The sequence below is a fragment of the Erpetoichthys calabaricus genome, chromosome 4, assembly GCF_900747795.2.
Source record: "Erpetoichthys calabaricus chromosome 4, fErpCal1.3, whole genome shotgun sequence".
NCBI classification, from domain to species: domain Eukaryota; kingdom Metazoa; phylum Chordata; class Cladistia; order Polypteriformes; family Polypteridae; genus Erpetoichthys; species Erpetoichthys calabaricus.
The window spans coordinates 291,812,674-291,829,843 of NC_041397.2; positions in this window are offsets into that span (position 1 = coordinate 291,812,674).

Consider the following 17,170-nt stretch of genomic DNA (forward strand, 5'->3'; position numbering starts at 1 on the left):
TACATCAAATACTCCTCCCATGTCAACTGGAATGACCAGTGATGACTATATCATCAGCATGGGCTGCCCATAACTGAAGACCAAGTAAGGAGACAACTGAGGAAGCTACAAACTGGAAAAGCTACAGGACAAGGCCTGTGCTGAACAACTTTATGGTGTCCTCTGTCACCTGTTTAATCTGTTCCTAAGGTTTCGGAAAGTGCCACTGTGTAGAAAATATCCTGCATTATTCCTGTTCCACAGAATGCAGGCACCTCTTCACCTAATGACTGTAGAATAGTGATATCTCACATCATGAAGACCTTTGTGAGTGCTGGTCCTGGACAATATGAGTAGACCATCTAGACATGCTGCAATTTACCTATTGGACAAAGATTGGAATGGAGGAGGCAATTATTTATTTGCTCCACAAAGCTTAATCTCACCTGGACAAAGCTGGCAGCATAGTGAGGATTATGTATTTTGATTTCTCCAGTGCCTTCAGTGCCATCCAGCCATCCTTGTTAAGGGGTAAACTCAGAAATATGCAGGTGGATGAGCCTCTGCCTCTGTCAGGCAGACCACAATTTATGAGACTCAAGGACTGTGCTTCTGATACAGATGTAAGCACCTCCAGGAACAGGCCTGTTTCCCTTTTTCTTCACTCTGTTCGCTTCAGACTATAAATATAACTCAAGTTCATGCCACTTGCAGAAATTCTCAGATGAATATGCAGTTATGGGTTGTATTGATAAGGGAGATGACACAGAGGAGAGGAGTCGGATGGAGGTGCAAAGGGAATTGTCTGCATCGTAACAGCAATAAAACCAAGGAACTGTTTATTGACTTTCAACACACCAAAAAGCCTATATGTCCGATCACTATTCAGGGTGTGGATGTTGAGGTGGTCCATTCCTACAAGTACTTGGAGGTCCACATCAATGACAGGTTGAACTGTATTCAGAATGCAAAGGAACTATATAAGAAAGGGCAGCTTTTTTATTAGGAGACCACATTTCTTTAAAGTGGATAGTGACATCCTTCACATCTTCTACAACTCTGTGATGGCCAGTGTAGTTTTCTGTGCTGTGGTCTGCTGGACTGGTAATATCAACTCAAGAAAGGCCAACAAAATCTACAAGATAATTACAAGGGTGGGGTTATTTATTTGATGCACGCTGGACCCCCTAGAGGTAGAAACAAAGAATAGAAATGCAACAAAACTGAGTGCCATAATGAACAATGCTGCACATCCTCTCCATGGCACACTAACAGTGAGGACTTTCAGCCAACAGATCATTCATCAGAAGTGTATCAAGAAACATGACTGGAGTCCTTCATACCAACAGCAATATGACTCCAAAAGGCCTAACTGGGACTGGGAATTTTTGGTAATTCTGGTGTGTGTTCAGACCATAGTGTGTGTGTATATACACATTTTGGACAAAAGTATTAGGACACACCTCTTAATTATTGAATTCAGTTGTTTCAATCAGACCCATTGCCACAGGTGTATAAAATCAAGTACCTAACCATGCACTTTCCATTTGCAAACATTTGTGTACTGAAGAGCTCAGTGACTTCAAGAACGGTATTATGATTTGATGCCACCTTTGCAATAAGAAGGTTCGTGAAATTTCATCCCTTCTAGATATTCCACGGTCAGCTATAAGTGGTATTATTGGAAGGTGGAAGCATTTAGGAACAGCAGCAACTCACCCATGAAGCGGAAGACCACAGAGTGGGTTCAACAACTGCTAAGGTTCATGGTGCGTAAAAATCGTTGATTCCATAGCTGAAGAGTTCCATACTTCCGCTGGCATTAATGTATGCACAAAAATGTAATTGAATGGGTTTCCATGGCTGAGCAGCTGCATGCAAGCCTCATATCACCAAGTCCAATGCCAAGTCTAGGATGGAGTGGAGTAAAGCACACCGCCACTGGACTGTGGAGCAGTGGAAACGTGTTCTATGGAGTGCGAATCACGCTTCTCTGTTTGGCAGTCTAATGGGCGAGTCTGGGATTGGCAGATGCTGGGAGAACATTACCTGCCTGACTGCTTTTTGCCAACTGTGAAGTTTGGTGGAGGAGGGATAATGTTGAGGGGCTGATTTTCAGGGTTTGGGCTAGGATCCTTACTTCTAGTGAAGGGCAGTCTTAATGCTTCCGCATACCAAGACATTTTGGACAACACTATGCTTCCAATTTTGAAGAAACAGTTTGAGGAAGGCCCTTTTCTATTCCAGCATCACTGTGCCCCAGTTCATAAAGCAAGGTCCACAAAGGCATGGTTGGATGAGTTCAGTATGGAAGAACTTGACTGGCCCGCACAGAGCCCTGACCTCAATCCCATCAAACACCTTTGGGATGACATGAAATGGAGATTGCGAGCCAGGCCTTCTCGTCCAACATCAGTGCCTGACCTCACTATAGAATAAATGGGCACAAATTCTCACAGAAACACTCCAAAATCATGTGGAAAGCCTTCCAAGAACAGTGGAAGCTGTTATAGCTGCAAAGGAGGGACCAACTACATATTAAAGTCTATCTATTTGAACACAATGTCATTAAAGTCCCTGTTGGTGTTGATATATATAAACTGATCAAAAAAAAATTAAAGGAACACTTTTTAATCCGAGTATAGCATCAAGTCAATGAAACTTCTGGGATATTGATCTGTCAGTTAAGTAGCAGAAGGGGTTGTTAATCAGTTTCAGCTGCTTTGGTGTTAATGAAATTAACAAAAGGTCCACTAGAGGGGCAACAATGAGACAACCCCCAAAACAGGAATGGAGGTCACTGACATGTTTCCTCCTCATCTGTTTTTTCACTAGTTTTGCATTTGGCTACGGTCAGTGTCACTACTGGTAGCATGAGGCGATACCTGGACCCTACAGAGGTTGCATAGGTAGTCCAACTTCTTCAGGGTGGTACATCAATATGTGCCATTGCCAGAAGGTTTGCTGTGTCTCCCAGCACAGTCTCAAGGGCATGGAGGAGATTCCAGGAGACAGGCAGTTACTCTAGGAGAACTGGACAGGGCCCCTCGTAGAAGGTCCTTAACCCATCAGCAGGACCCATTGGTATCTGCTTCTTTGGGCAAGGAGGAACAGGATGAGCACTGCCAGAGCCCTACAAAATGACCTCCAGAAGGCATACCACTGGTGTGAATGTCTTTGACCAAACAATCAGAAACAGACTGCATGAGGGTGGCCCGTGGGTCTGACGTCCTCTAGTGCGACCTTTGCTCACTGCCTGGCACCATGGAGCTCGATTGGCATTTGCCATAGAATACCAGAATTGGCAGGTCCACCTCTGGTACCCTGTGCTTTTCATACATGAGAGCAGGTTCACCCTGAGCACAGGTGACAGACATGAAAGGGTATGGAGAAGCCGTGGAGAACGTTATGCTGCCTGTAACATCGTTCATCATTGACCAAATTTGGTGGTGGGTCAGTGATACCATTGACTTGCCCTCATGCTCACTTGCCTGACCTAAATCCAATAGAACACCTCTGGGTGTGACATTATGTTTCGGTCCATCCGACGCCGCCAGGTTGCACCCAAGACTTTCCAAGAGCTCAGTGATGCCCTGGCACAGATCTGGGAGGAGATCCCCCAGGACACCATCTGTCGTCTCATTAGGAGCATGCCCCCCACAACGTTGTCAGGCATGTATACAAGCATGTGGGGTGGGGGCATACAAACTACTGAGTATGATTTGTAGTTGCTGCAATTAAATTTTTGCAAAATGGACTAGCCTGCCTGCCACATCATTTTTTCCCTTTAATTTTCGGGGTGCTTTTGAATTCAGCCCTCTGTAGGTTAATAATTTTAATTTCCATCAAACAATGTGGCATCCTTTCGTTCCTAACACGTTATCAGTCCATATCAGTAGAGTTAACCAGCAGGAGTTTTTTTTTGCATTGAGATCTGATGTGTTCTCATAGTGTTCCTTTAACTTTTTTGAACAGTTTATATCTACTCTATATATATAAAATTCTAAGCCTAAAAGTGCAATGAATTTGTGCAATGATTTTATGTGACGTTTTTATGTCACTTTTTTTGTCAAACTTTAAATCGGGATTGTTTTAAAACCTACATGTATATGTTTGGTATCATTCTTTTCAGTGTTTATCGAACTTTAATGTGATGTTGTTAGATCTTCAGATTCTTATTCTGTTTTTAAATTATAAACTAAAAAATATAAAGAACTCATGTTCCGCGAGATGAGACTTTGTGCCAAGAGATTTAACCACGCCCGGGGCCGGATATAAAAGACAAAGAGTAGGACAGCTGCGGTACAGGCTTTTAAATGTTCAAAGCACCGTGCGAGATGCTGTTCACGTGCCATAGCAGCAGCAGCAATCCAGCAGCTGATCAAGCAAAGAGGAGGTTAAAAAAAGCTGTATTTGTTTCCCATTGTATCGCCATTTAAGAGGGGGTTTCAGAGGAGCAACCGCATCTCCTTGGGGTGTGTTCAGCCCCCCCTCTTCTCAACGTGAGCAGCAGAGACGCGAAGTGGCCACCGCGTAGTGCAAGCCCTTGGTTGGCGAGCAGAGCAAGCGGGGGGAACCCCCTAGTATATATATATATATATATATATATATATATATATATATATATATATATATATATATATATATATATATATATATATATATATATATGTATATATGGAAGAGAAGGTCTGTGATACGGTTTGCATATTTGCAGTTGGAGATCCACAAAGGGAGAAAAAACGAATCACGTATCATAAAATAGTTTTATTCCTGAGCTTTCAACCCCTGTCAGGGGTCTTCATCAGAGGATAATGCTTAGACTTACAAGAATCAAAGGCAATATATAGCAACACATTCAGTGGGGGGTGGGTGGAGGTGACTAAGTCCGTATGATCAAAGGGTGGGGGGGGGGGGGGGTGTATCATTAAATTAAAGTGCATATGTCCTTCTTAAGTTGGCATATGCTGGGTTTATGTCCAAGTGTCTTGTAAGTCTAAGCATTATCCTCTGATGAAGACCCCTGACAGGGGTTGAAAGCTCAGGAATAAAACTATTTTATGATACGTGATTCGTTTTTTCTCCCTTTGTGGATCTCCAACTGCAAATATATATATATATATATATATATATATATACATATACATACAGTGGAACCTCGGTTCACGACCATAATTCTTTCCAAAACTCTGGTCGCAAACCGATTTGGTCGTGAACCGAAGCAATTTCCCCCATAGGATTGTATGTAAATAGAATTAATCCATTCCAGACCATACGAACTGTATGTAAATATATATTTATTTAAAGTTTTTAAGCACAAATATGGTTAATTAAACCATAGAATGCACAGCATAATAGTAAACGAAATGTAAAAACATTGAATAACACTGAGAAAACCTTGAACAATAGAGAAAACTAACACTGCTATAGTGCTACCAACCGCTGGCTAAAAACACTTTTTTTAATGAATTTTAAACACAGGGAAAAAAATGAACATTTGAAAAAATCCGTAATTTAATAAACCACCAAGAAAAGTAACATTGCAACAATGCACACTACGAAACAATCGCTGTAAACAGAAGTGAAAACAAAATCAAGCCCAGTGCATTCTTTAACTGCCTTCCTACCTTATGCGTCCAGCTCTCTCTCGCGCTGCCTGTGTGTGTGTGTGTGCGTGTGTGTGCGTGTGTTTGTGTGTGTTGTGCTCTCTCTCTTGCTCGCTGCACAGGAAATGCACAGGGAGAGACTGAACATGTACAAACCGAAAGGGAAACTGGCTTGTTCATATACCGAGTGTGTGGTCGTGAACCGAGGCAAAAGTTTGGCGAACTTTTTGGTCGTAAACCGATTTGTACGTGTACTGAGACGTTCATGAACCGAGGTTCCACTGTATATATTTATATATATACTATATATACACAGTATATTCTTGAATTAAAAATGTACTGCCTATGTCTCTGTCACATGACATTTGGTATTTGTTGGAATGACAAAGACATAGCAACCAGACAGTTACACAGACACTTAGCCTTTAATCCATATGTCTGCATGTTGAAAACTGTTCTCTTTATATATTTTACATGATGGCACAAAAAGTGAATTTTGGGGTAAGCACACTCTCCTTATTGATAGATGAACTTGTGAAAAGCTTGCAAAATGGAAATTCCATAAAATTTCTGTTATTTCTTCGGTTGTCAAATTTCTCAATTCAGTTCAGAGATAGAGGAGATCAAATTCTGGTCAATTCAAGAGAGGAAACCACCTAATTTTGTAAAACAAGTTAAAACATATGTAAGGGTTAGAAGTAAAATTAGGTCTGCTATTGCTTCTACCAAAGCCTTTATTTATCTCAGATCCTCAATACCCAAACTTTCTTACAACCACCACAACAACAACAATTAATTTCTTGTATTGCCCAAAATCACGTAAGGAATGTCTAAGTGGGCTTTACCAGGCCCTGATGTTTGACAAACCTCCAGCCATTGACTTCCTAACAATGGGTGTCAAAAATGGGATAAATCCATCCATCCATCCATCCATTTTCCAACCCGCTGAATCCAAACAGGGTCATGGGGGTCTGCTGGAGCCAATCCCAGCCAACACAGGGCACAAGGCAGGGAACCAATCCCAGGCAGGGTGCCAACCCACCGCAGGACACACACAAACACACCAAGCACACACTAGGGCCAATTTAGAATCGCCAATCCACCTAACCTGCATGTCTTTGGATTGTGGGAGGAAACCGGAGCGCCCGGAGGAAACCCACGCAGAGAACATGCAAACTCCGCACAGGGAGGACCCGGGAATTGAACCCAGGTCCCCAGGTCTCCCAACTGCAAGGCAGCAGCGCTACCCACTGCGCCACCGTGCCGCCCAGGATAAATACAACACACACGAAACAGAACACAAGTAATCCTCTTCACAGAGCTAAATAGCCAATCTATCATGGTCACCTCAGAATTACAGTACAACAGAGACCAAGGCTGATGCTCTTTTGCATCAGTTAGTTAAGGAAAAAACTAACCTGGAACCAGAGGCAACTATTCCAATAGAAAGATTTGTAGCCACACTTTCCGTAACAGTGATTCACAACATTGTTAAGGATCTCCAGATCCTCAGATCTCTTGCACCAAAATCAGAGTTCAATAAATCAGAGTCATATTCAGCAATAATACACTTAATAAATAAATAATATGCACAGAGTATTTTGCCTTGTGCATTCGCTTCACTCTTTTGCCCGATGTTGATGCCATTCTAGATGCAACACTACTCACGCAGGGATTCAACGTCAAGTTCACAAGTCTAACAGTTCAAAGAGAGTTTACCTATAACATAACTGCGAGTTTTATCGATGTCTACAGCTTTTATTGCTCTCTGCCCCTGGATGTTGACCTTAGTCGACATCTGCACTCAAACCCCTGTGTCAACAAAAGTCAACATCTGCCCTAAAAGAGTAAATTTCCAATGATGTCCTTGAGCATGTTAATCACCCTTAAGCCAAAAGAATGTTGCTGGATCTACTTTATTAATGCCTGTGAGAATTTTAAATACATGGATTAGGTCCCCATACAGTCTCCTCTGCTCGAGGCTAAACAGTTTTAATTCTGGAAAATCGGAAAATAACAAATCTGTGATATACATGTGAGAGAGGAGGCCCATAGCGAAGCACATTTTTAAATAAATAATCATGGATCCCAGTGTGCAGGCTCCAAGTGTAAAGAGTAAGTGGTATGCTTGGCTGATCACACACTCACGTGCAACGATGTGGGTCGGTCAAGTGCGTCGTTCACACCTCAGAGCAGGTAGAGATCAGAATCTGCATCCAATCCGGACTATGAAGGTTAGCCTGCATGGTGAAATTGGGCAAAAAATTAGAAAATGTGAAAGGGAATATAAAGAGATGGAGGTTAAGTGAAAGAAAACGAAAGAGGCAGGATCAAGTCTGAGTGTTTGGGCTTGTGAGTGTCCTGATAAAAACCGAGATCCAGGCCTTTAATGACCTCTTGGACACAGCCATCCGCAGTGAGTCTGTCTGCGGAGAGAATGTCGACCTCGTCGAGAGGTTTACTTACCTTGGCAGTGACATTCATGTGTCTGGTGACTCTTCCTACGAAGTCAGTAGATGGACTGAGAGAGTATGGGGGGGGTCATGAGGTCACTGGAAAGAAGTGTGTGGTGCTCCCAATATCTCTGCAAAAGGACGAAGGTCCAGGCCTTTAGAGTCCTGGTGCTTCCTGTCTTGCTATATGGTTACGTGACAAGGACGCTATCCAGTGACCTGAAACGAAACTTCAGTGGCTGTTCTTGAGTACTGCTGGTTTGACTTTTTTGCGAATGAGCAGTTGCTCATGGAGTCCCGAATGAGGCACATTACTTGCATTGTGAGGGAGCATTAGATGCAGCAATATGGCCATGTGGCACGATTCCCAGAGGGTGATCCAGGTCACGGGACCCACGTTGGGGAACCGAGTGGCTGGACCAGGCCATGGGTTCGTCCACGTAACACCTGGTTGCGGCAGATAGAAGTTCATTTTTGGAGGGTGGGACTGGACCATGTGTCTGCCTGGGAAGTTGCCAACCAGGATCCAAAGCTGTTTCGTCTTATGGTGGGTGTGGCAACGCACTGTACCAGTGCATGCTCCCCGACTTGAACTTGACTTGGAAAGTAACAAATATGTGATATAAGTATGATAGAGGTCTGTAGCAAAGCACATTTTTAAATAAATAATTATGAGTCCTGGAGTGTGCAGGCTCCAAGTGGGTGTGGGTGCATGCGCCAAGTGTAAAGAGTAAGTGGGGAGCTTGGCTGATCACGTGCAACAATGTGGGTCGGTCAAGTGCTTCATTCACACCTCGGGGCAGGTGGAGGACGAGAACCTGCATCCAATCCAGACTATAAAGGTTAGCCTGCATGGCGATATTGGACAAAAAATGAGAAACTGAAAAAGGAAACATAAAGAAACAGAGGCAAAATGAAAGGTAAAGAAAGAGGCAGGATCAAAGAGAAGCCCGTGAAGTGGAATTGAAGCCCTGATAGTAGCACACAGCTGGCACTTGAGGGGCTGGGGTCTCTCCTGCTGTGTGATCTGGGAGTAGGGGTCACCTAGAGCTCCGTGTCGGGTGTTGCCATTAAATCTGTGCGGTGGATGGGAGGCGGCGCATGGCTCCTTGTGGTGTCCCACTGAAAGCCGAGGGACTGGCAATGGGGGACCCGAGCCGTGTTATGGTTGATTTTGCCTGTTGGTGGACATCTCCTTATGGCTGCAGAGGGTAAGCAGAGGAGACATCCGTTTTTAGAAAAAAGCATTGTGGCTCAGGATTGTTTTAAAGGTAAATTTCTGCCTGGTATCTTAACTTTGTTTTAATGAATTACTTATTGCTGTTTTTGGGACATATTGACCTCACTTTTTAGCACCTTTTTTTGTAGTGGATTATTTATTTATTGTTGGAACACTGCATTTTTGAATTACTAAACACTTTGTGAATAAAAGCACTTTAATATTTTGTACCACCCCTTACTGACTGTGCGTGTCCTCTTTTGCTCAGCTTGTCCTCAGGTACATTATCTCCAATTCCAGGTTCAAGTCACTCCAGGAAGCAACTATGGAATTTAGAGCTGACCCTGTCCGTCACAATAAGAAGGAGCTGACATTGCAGAGTTAAAACACTAACAAGCCATAAAATTTAATACGATCTGTTATTGGCAAGGATTGGTTTGTGATTAAGCAACTTTGTTGAAACAAAAATCTGCAGCCACTTTGGCCCTCCAGGACTGACATAGCTCACCCCTGGCTTAATGAGATCCTGCCAAATAACAAAAATAACATCAGTCACAATGCTGACAATTTACAATTAGTATTCATGAAATGAATTTGACATTTTGTAAATAGTGCATGTCAAAGTACATCTGCTGTTTAGAGCATTGAGCCTTGTGTACAAGCATCACATTATCAGACGGCGATAAGACAGAAAAATAGTTGAGCAAGGAAAAGAGAAAAATAGACTAAACAGTGCAACAAAATGTCTGAGAACATTCAGGAGTTCAATTCACAGCCCTTGACCTCGAGTCAAGTTGTATTGTCATGGAGTGAGTGGGGCTCACTAGATTTGTTATGAGTTGTGCACTTTAAGCTTAACAAACTCACATAGAAAGACACACACAAACATATTTATATTTGAGCATTGATTATAAGTGGTGCCTGCACAGCCTCAGCATCACCCCCTATAGAGGGATATAGTTATAGCACTGATGATTAGTATGTATTCAAAAAGAATCATGAACACATGAAATGACAAGTATTATATTTTACCAGTAAAAGCGCACTGCACAATAATGTGCAATGAATACCCTTGACTGAGAGCATTCCAGCTATTCTCACGTGATCAGCGTCTCTTTGAGATAGATAGATAGATAGATAGATAGATAGATAGATAGATAGATAGATAGATAGATAGATAGATAGATAGATAGATAGATAGATAGATAGATAGATAGATAGATAGATAGATAGATAGATACTTTATTAATCCCAAGGGGAAATTCATCGCTGGATGGTGTTTTGTTCTGTCTCAGTTGATTTTGCAATTCCGGCACGTTTGATCACTGATTACAGATATCAATTAGCCTCTTCCTCAGTCTCATTTGCTCTTGCGATTCTCTTTCCCTCAGTTTTGGTCTGTCTTCATTGTATAGTCTGTTCTTTGATCTCAGTTCCTCTCATTCTCTTTTACTTTACGTCAGCCTGTCGTAAATGCTGAGTGCACTCTTCATAGTTTTCATCCTCTTTCTCTGTACGTTTAACATTCATTTGCTCAGAGGTTGATGCGCTTGCCTGAGCAGCTCTTCTTTTCTCCATCCTTGCGGCCCGCTTCTTCTCTTCTTTTGTCAGCATCGTTTCGTGTTAAAACTGATTAAGTCAGTTTTTGTACTGCAATTACTTAGTACGTTTCCTTAATTTTTCACTTAAGCTGGCACTTAAGTCTTCAATCTGCCTCAAGAATGATTTAAGATATGAAGAGGTAGGGGAAGTGATGGCGAAGGTGGTAGGGATGAGAACAGCACCCGTACGCATGCACTGCACGGCCGCCCTGCTGACCACTGCTGAGAGTTGATTCTAAAATAAAATAAAATAAAAATAAAAAGAGGAATAATTCCAAAACTCTTCACTTTTAATATAAAGCTGTAGTGCAGAGTTTCAGCTTAGTATATGTGTACCAAATTTTAGGCTACAGGTTATTTGATTTTTGACCTTGACCTTTCTGGGTTGACCTTTGACCTTGGAGGTCAATCATCAACCCGAAAGCGGATCGTAGACGTCACGTAGTATATGTGCACCAAATTTTAGGTCAATAGCTCAAATGGTTTGCAAGCTACAGGTGATTTAAAATCCTGGACAGACAAACGGACAGCCACGGTGACGTATTATATAAGTAGATCGAGCTCTTGCACTGTAAGGGTTAAACTGGAAAAAGCTTATGCCTATTGTCATGGACGCCACTTCTTTGTATGGTCCGGGGGAACAGAACAGTACCTCCCCCGGGACGCTAGAGGGCAGCCCAAATGGGTGGCACTGATGCCTTGGATTCCTGCAGGGATCCATGGGAGTTGGAGTTCTCTACAACCCTGTTGGGATCCATGGGTGCTGCCAGGGGGAGCTGTAGTTGTTCCTGACTCCATGTGGGCGGTTCTTCCACCACATCCAGAAGTGCAACCGGAAATACGTCACCAAATACCTGGAGCAGTTCCGAGTGGGCTATAAAAGGAGCCAACAGCCACCACTCCAGGAGCCAGAGTCAGGAGGAGGGAGACGAAGCTTGCTGAAGAGGAGTGGTGGAGAAAAGTAAAGAGTAGAAGAATTGTGTGCTACTGTGCTTGTGTGCCTTGTGTGCCTTTCTTTGAAGACTGGGTGCCACACCCTTGCCACAAAACCAAACTCAAAACTCAAAACACAAAACTCAGTACGCCACATAGGAATTCACTAGCTATGAGTAGACCAGACAGGGGTCTTTGGGTGTCCCTTAGACACTGGAGGTTGTTACACTGTAGTTATTGCCACTTAACAATGGTGTGTGACTCCTTACCATGCTACACACCACTGAAGGTGTCTCTCCTCAGCCGCTAACCCTGTGGAAAAGAAGTGGCAATCTACCCATACCAGGTCAATGTCATCTAAAGAAATATTTATTAAGATAGAAAGAATAATAGCAAAAAATACAAAAATAACAAAAAAATAAAAGCAAAGTCTGTCCTCATCCTAATAGATCTCTCCTCCGCTTTCGACACAGCCAACTATCAGATCCTCCACGCCACCCTTTCTGACATTGGCATCACAGGTGGTTTGAGCCCTAACTCTTGGGAAGAACCTACCATGTGTGCCGAAGAGGAGAGATTTCAAGAGTGCATCAGCCAAGCAAGGAGTACCTCATGGATTGGTGCTGGGTCAACCTTCTCTACTCCCTTTACACCTCCTCACCAGGCCTCATTATTCAGTTCCATGGTTTCTCACATCATTGCTAGCTAGTGCAACAGCTGTACGTGTCATTCCCTCCCAATGACTACAAGATACCACCTAGAACTGTGGCACATTTCACTGATATTGCACCCTAGATGAAGGAGCATCATCTGCAGCTCAATCTTCAGGGAAGAACCTCCATGTTATCTTAGCCAGCTTGTCTATTCAACACCCCATTTCCATTCAGCTCATCCCATTATAACTAACATCTCTCAAGACAGTACACAACCTTGGGGTAGTGATTAGTGGTTAGTTGTCCTTCACTAATCAAGATTGCAGCTGTCTCTGACTCTTGCAAATTCACTTTATACAACGTCTGCAATATCTGACCATATCTGACAGAGTATGCAGCATAACTCGTGATACAGGCTTTGGTCTTGTTACTTTTGGCCTACTGCAAACCTCTGCCGGCAGGAGTACCAAACCAATGCATATGATTCAAAATGCAGTGCCATGTTTGGTGTTCAACCAGCTAAGGTGGGCACTTTTTAGTCCTCATTTCTAATCTAAACTACAGACTTCCAGTACAATACCAGCTCTTGCCACCTACAGAAATTTTACCTTGTCCATCATAGGCTGCATTAATAATGGAGACAAGTCACAATAGAGAAAGGTTGTGGAGGACTTTGTCTTCTGGTGCGGGGAGAGCTACCTGCAACTCAATATCAGCAAGGCAGAAGAAGTGGTGGTGGTGGACTTCTGGCATGCCAAGGAGCCTCTGAGACCACTTACCATTCAGAGGGAGGACGTGTAAGTGATGCAGAACTACAAGTAGCTGGGGGTTCACCCAAACAACAAACTGAACTGGTCTGCCAACACAGTGGTGCTGTACAAGAAGGACCAGAGCACAGCAGCCAGTGTGGTGCTCTATTCTGCAGTCTTCAGGGAAGGCAACTTGAGTTCAAAAGAAGCACAATACCTCAACAAACACATGTCCGTTTTCTCTTACTCTTTTTAAAAATTACGACTTGAAAGCATAACAAAAACTATACCATCCACTTACTGCTGAAATTAGAATATATCTTTATATTAGAATCCAGAATGTGCTATAGATTTTAAAATTGAAATACCCTCTGGAATATATTTAGGATTATCAGCCTTTACCGATATTCCAGTTTCTATAAACTGAAACACATGGATGGATGCATAATATATTGAATAAATAACTTGATTGGTACTTTACCCTTCATTTAAAAAGTCATAAATCAGGCAAAACAGCCTGTTTTAATAGATGTAGGGACAACTTTGAGTACTTCCTCAGATTTTGGTTGTTTTTCTTTCATTTATCATAATGAACTTCCTTTTTCAAACCAATTTAGTGCAGACTGTTTCCTAGTTATATGGTTTTTTATTTTAAAAAAGTCCCATCTGGTTAACTTTAGGTTAGTTATTGGAGGGCTGGTGGTTACAAATAATGAGATAAAAGTTCTCAGAGAATATTAATCCAAAATGAAATATGAATCTATCTATCTATCTATCTATCTATCTATCTATCTATCTATCTATCTATCTATCTATCTATCTATCTATCTATCTATCTATCTATCTATCTATCTATCTATCTATTGTGATGAATGGCCGGGGCCCATGCCTGGCCGGGACGCCCCTGCAACATATGTACCAGGGGGACAAGGATGAGAAACTCCGTATCTCCCCCTGGAGGCTAGATGGTAGCCTCTCTGGGTTGCAGTAGTGCCTCGGACTCCCCCAGGGCTTCATAGGGGTTGGAGTTCTGTGCAGCCCTGTTGGGTTCCACAGGTGCCGCCAGGGGGTGCTGCAGCAGGAGCTGCTGGCCTCTTTTGGGCACTGGTTTCGCCACACCCAGAAGTGCAGTGGGATGTCGGCAATCAAGCACCTGGAGCACTTCCGGGTACCCAATAAAAGGAGCCAGCAACCACCACTCAGCGGCCAGAGTCAAGTGGAGGAGGACAAGGTTACCTGGGAGGAGTGGTGGTGCCAGAGAGGAATGTTTAGTGCTGGCGTTGTTTGGGACTGTGTTGTGGCTGGGGGACATGGGGAAGATGTGCCCTCCAGCTGAAGAAGAATAAATATTTGTTTTGTTTTACACGTGCCACCATGTGAATCTGTGTCGGGTCGGGCACATATATAGATTTTTTCTTACACTATCTATCTATCTATCTATCTATCTATCTATCTATCTATCTATCTATCTATCTATCTATCTATCTATCTATCTATCTATCTATCTATCTATCTATCTATCTATCTATCTATCTATCTATCTATCTATCTATCTATCTATCTATCTATCTATCTATCTATCTATCAGTTTAGATAAGCTAAGTGGTTTACATCTCTAATGACTTGCCCAGTTCTTCCTAACGTACCCGTAATTAGTAGGTTGCACGGATGTTAGCACTACTGCCTCACTGATTCAGCTGCTTGTGTTCATATCGAGCGTACAGTTCTTGTCTTTGTGAAATTTGCACAAGCTTTTGTGATGTAAAACTGAATAAAAAACACAGGTAAAATGTTGGGGTCCATAGTCAGATTCCCCATTTTATTGGTATTGTTTTAAAATGTAAAGGACATGGTGGCCTATTTCTTGGTTTCCTTAGCCTGCAAAGATTGCTTCTGGAGATGTAACTCCATTTCTTTTGGAGGTAGGTTCATGAATGGACACCCACTTCTGGTCTGCTCGTTTCAGAATGGACAGAGCAGAAGGGGCAGGACATCTGGAACTGAAGCAGAGGTGACATCACAGAATATTCATTGACTTGGATATTTTCTCGTCTCCATCGCCTGACTTGTGTGATTCATTCCCTTTTTCACAGAGTTGCTTGGACTATTTTTTGGTCTTCATTGTGTAGGTTAGACAACCATAGTAACAAACTACAAGTTGGACCTTCCAGATCAGGTGCATTTAGAGCACAGTCAACTGAAACCTTGGACAAGTGATCTCTGTCGACTTCTAAAAACCTATTGGTGACAATTTAGGCGTGTCACATTAAAGGTGGTGAACATTTATGAGATCAATTATTTTGTGTTTTATGTTTGTGATTAATTTAAACCACTGTCCAAAGATTAATTATTCAATGCTGTATAAGAATAAAATGTGGAAACTTCTAAGGGGGTAAATACTTTTTATTGGCCCTGTACCTGAAAGTTGTACCATGCATACATTCCTACTTGTGAAGATATAATTTCACAAATGTGTTTGGGCCATCTTTTCACCTTGGGACCTGTAGTGTTGTTTTGTTTTTTTCAGTATCCTTGTCAGCAGGAGTTTTTATTTTCTTCACTTTTTTGGCTGTCTGACCATAAATCTGACATCAACGTTTATGACTTTAATCATTATATTCTTACAGGACAGGGTTTATTAACTGTAATGTTTCTTTTACTGTCTGTAATACACTTTCTATGTGTGTATGTGTGTGATACAGTACGTGTAAAAATGTGCAATATAAAAAAAATAACAAAACAAAGCTCCTATTTGCTAATTGTAAGTCCACCTGTTTTCATGCCTCTGTTCACCAGATACGCTAGCCCTTACATCCCACTTTCTTTGTGCTTCTCGTTGCCTTTGTTCTTTCAACATTCTAGCTTTTATGTTCCTCTTTATTTTTGCTTCTCGTCACCTTTATTCATTTTATATTGCAGCCCTCTTATGGACGCCAGACAAAATTACGCCTGAGCATGGACTCCAAGTGTTTTGTCGTTTTATATAAACAGATGTTGCAGTTGTTGTTTAACATGGCCATGCTAATATACAAATCTGTGCTTGTCTTTTGCTCTGTTTTAATCATTTAAACAGCTTTTCTAGTAACACAGTTCAGCCTTATTTATCTTACCCATATTTATCATTATTGTAAGTATTATTATAATTTGGTTAACCTGGATAAATCCAGGAAAATGGCTATTAAACCAGTAGGTTGTGTGTGTGTATAAGTATCACAATCTGAATAATTCTGAAGATTCATTAACTCAAATATACTCAGCAGTCCAAAAGATAAAACTAACAGTTTAAATTCAAAATACTGTTGACAAGAACAGGAACAGGAAAAAAGTACCAATCTTTATTTCTGGTTAATTATATTTAGCAGAGTGGGAAATTTAGATAATTTCCATTTTCATTTCAATTTAATGCCAACAAAATCACTAAACACACACATTTCTTTTCTTACAACAGAGCACCTTGTTCAACATTTTCTCATTTTTCTTTTTGCAAGCTTTTTTTTAACTCTAATGCTCTATTTTTTATTTTTTATGTGTAATGTTATATTTTCTTAGGGTTCTACAAAGAAGAATAGGTTCGGTGAAGTCCAGTCTTAGCCTGTCAGTGTCCATCCACCAAACATTTTTAAAATATTATGCAGTCAAGATTTGGGGTCCTCAATGCACTTCTATCGACTACAGCAGCTGGCAGCTTACCTCATACTGTAATTCTCTGTGAGATAAAAAAAAGAAAATAATTACCCACCTTCCATTTGTTTTCCTGTGTTGCTGATGAGAAATTCCTTTTAATGAAAAGGGCACATCCGACATATTTGTTCTCTTCCAAATTTTGAATGTTTCTCTAGTGTCACGTCTTTTAATTTCCAAACTGAAACTAAAAGGATTTCACTGGTTCTTTCTTGAATCAGCTTAGCTACTCTTCTCTGGACTTTCTCTAGTGCTGCTAAATATTTTTTAGTAATATGGAGACCAAGCCTGCACAC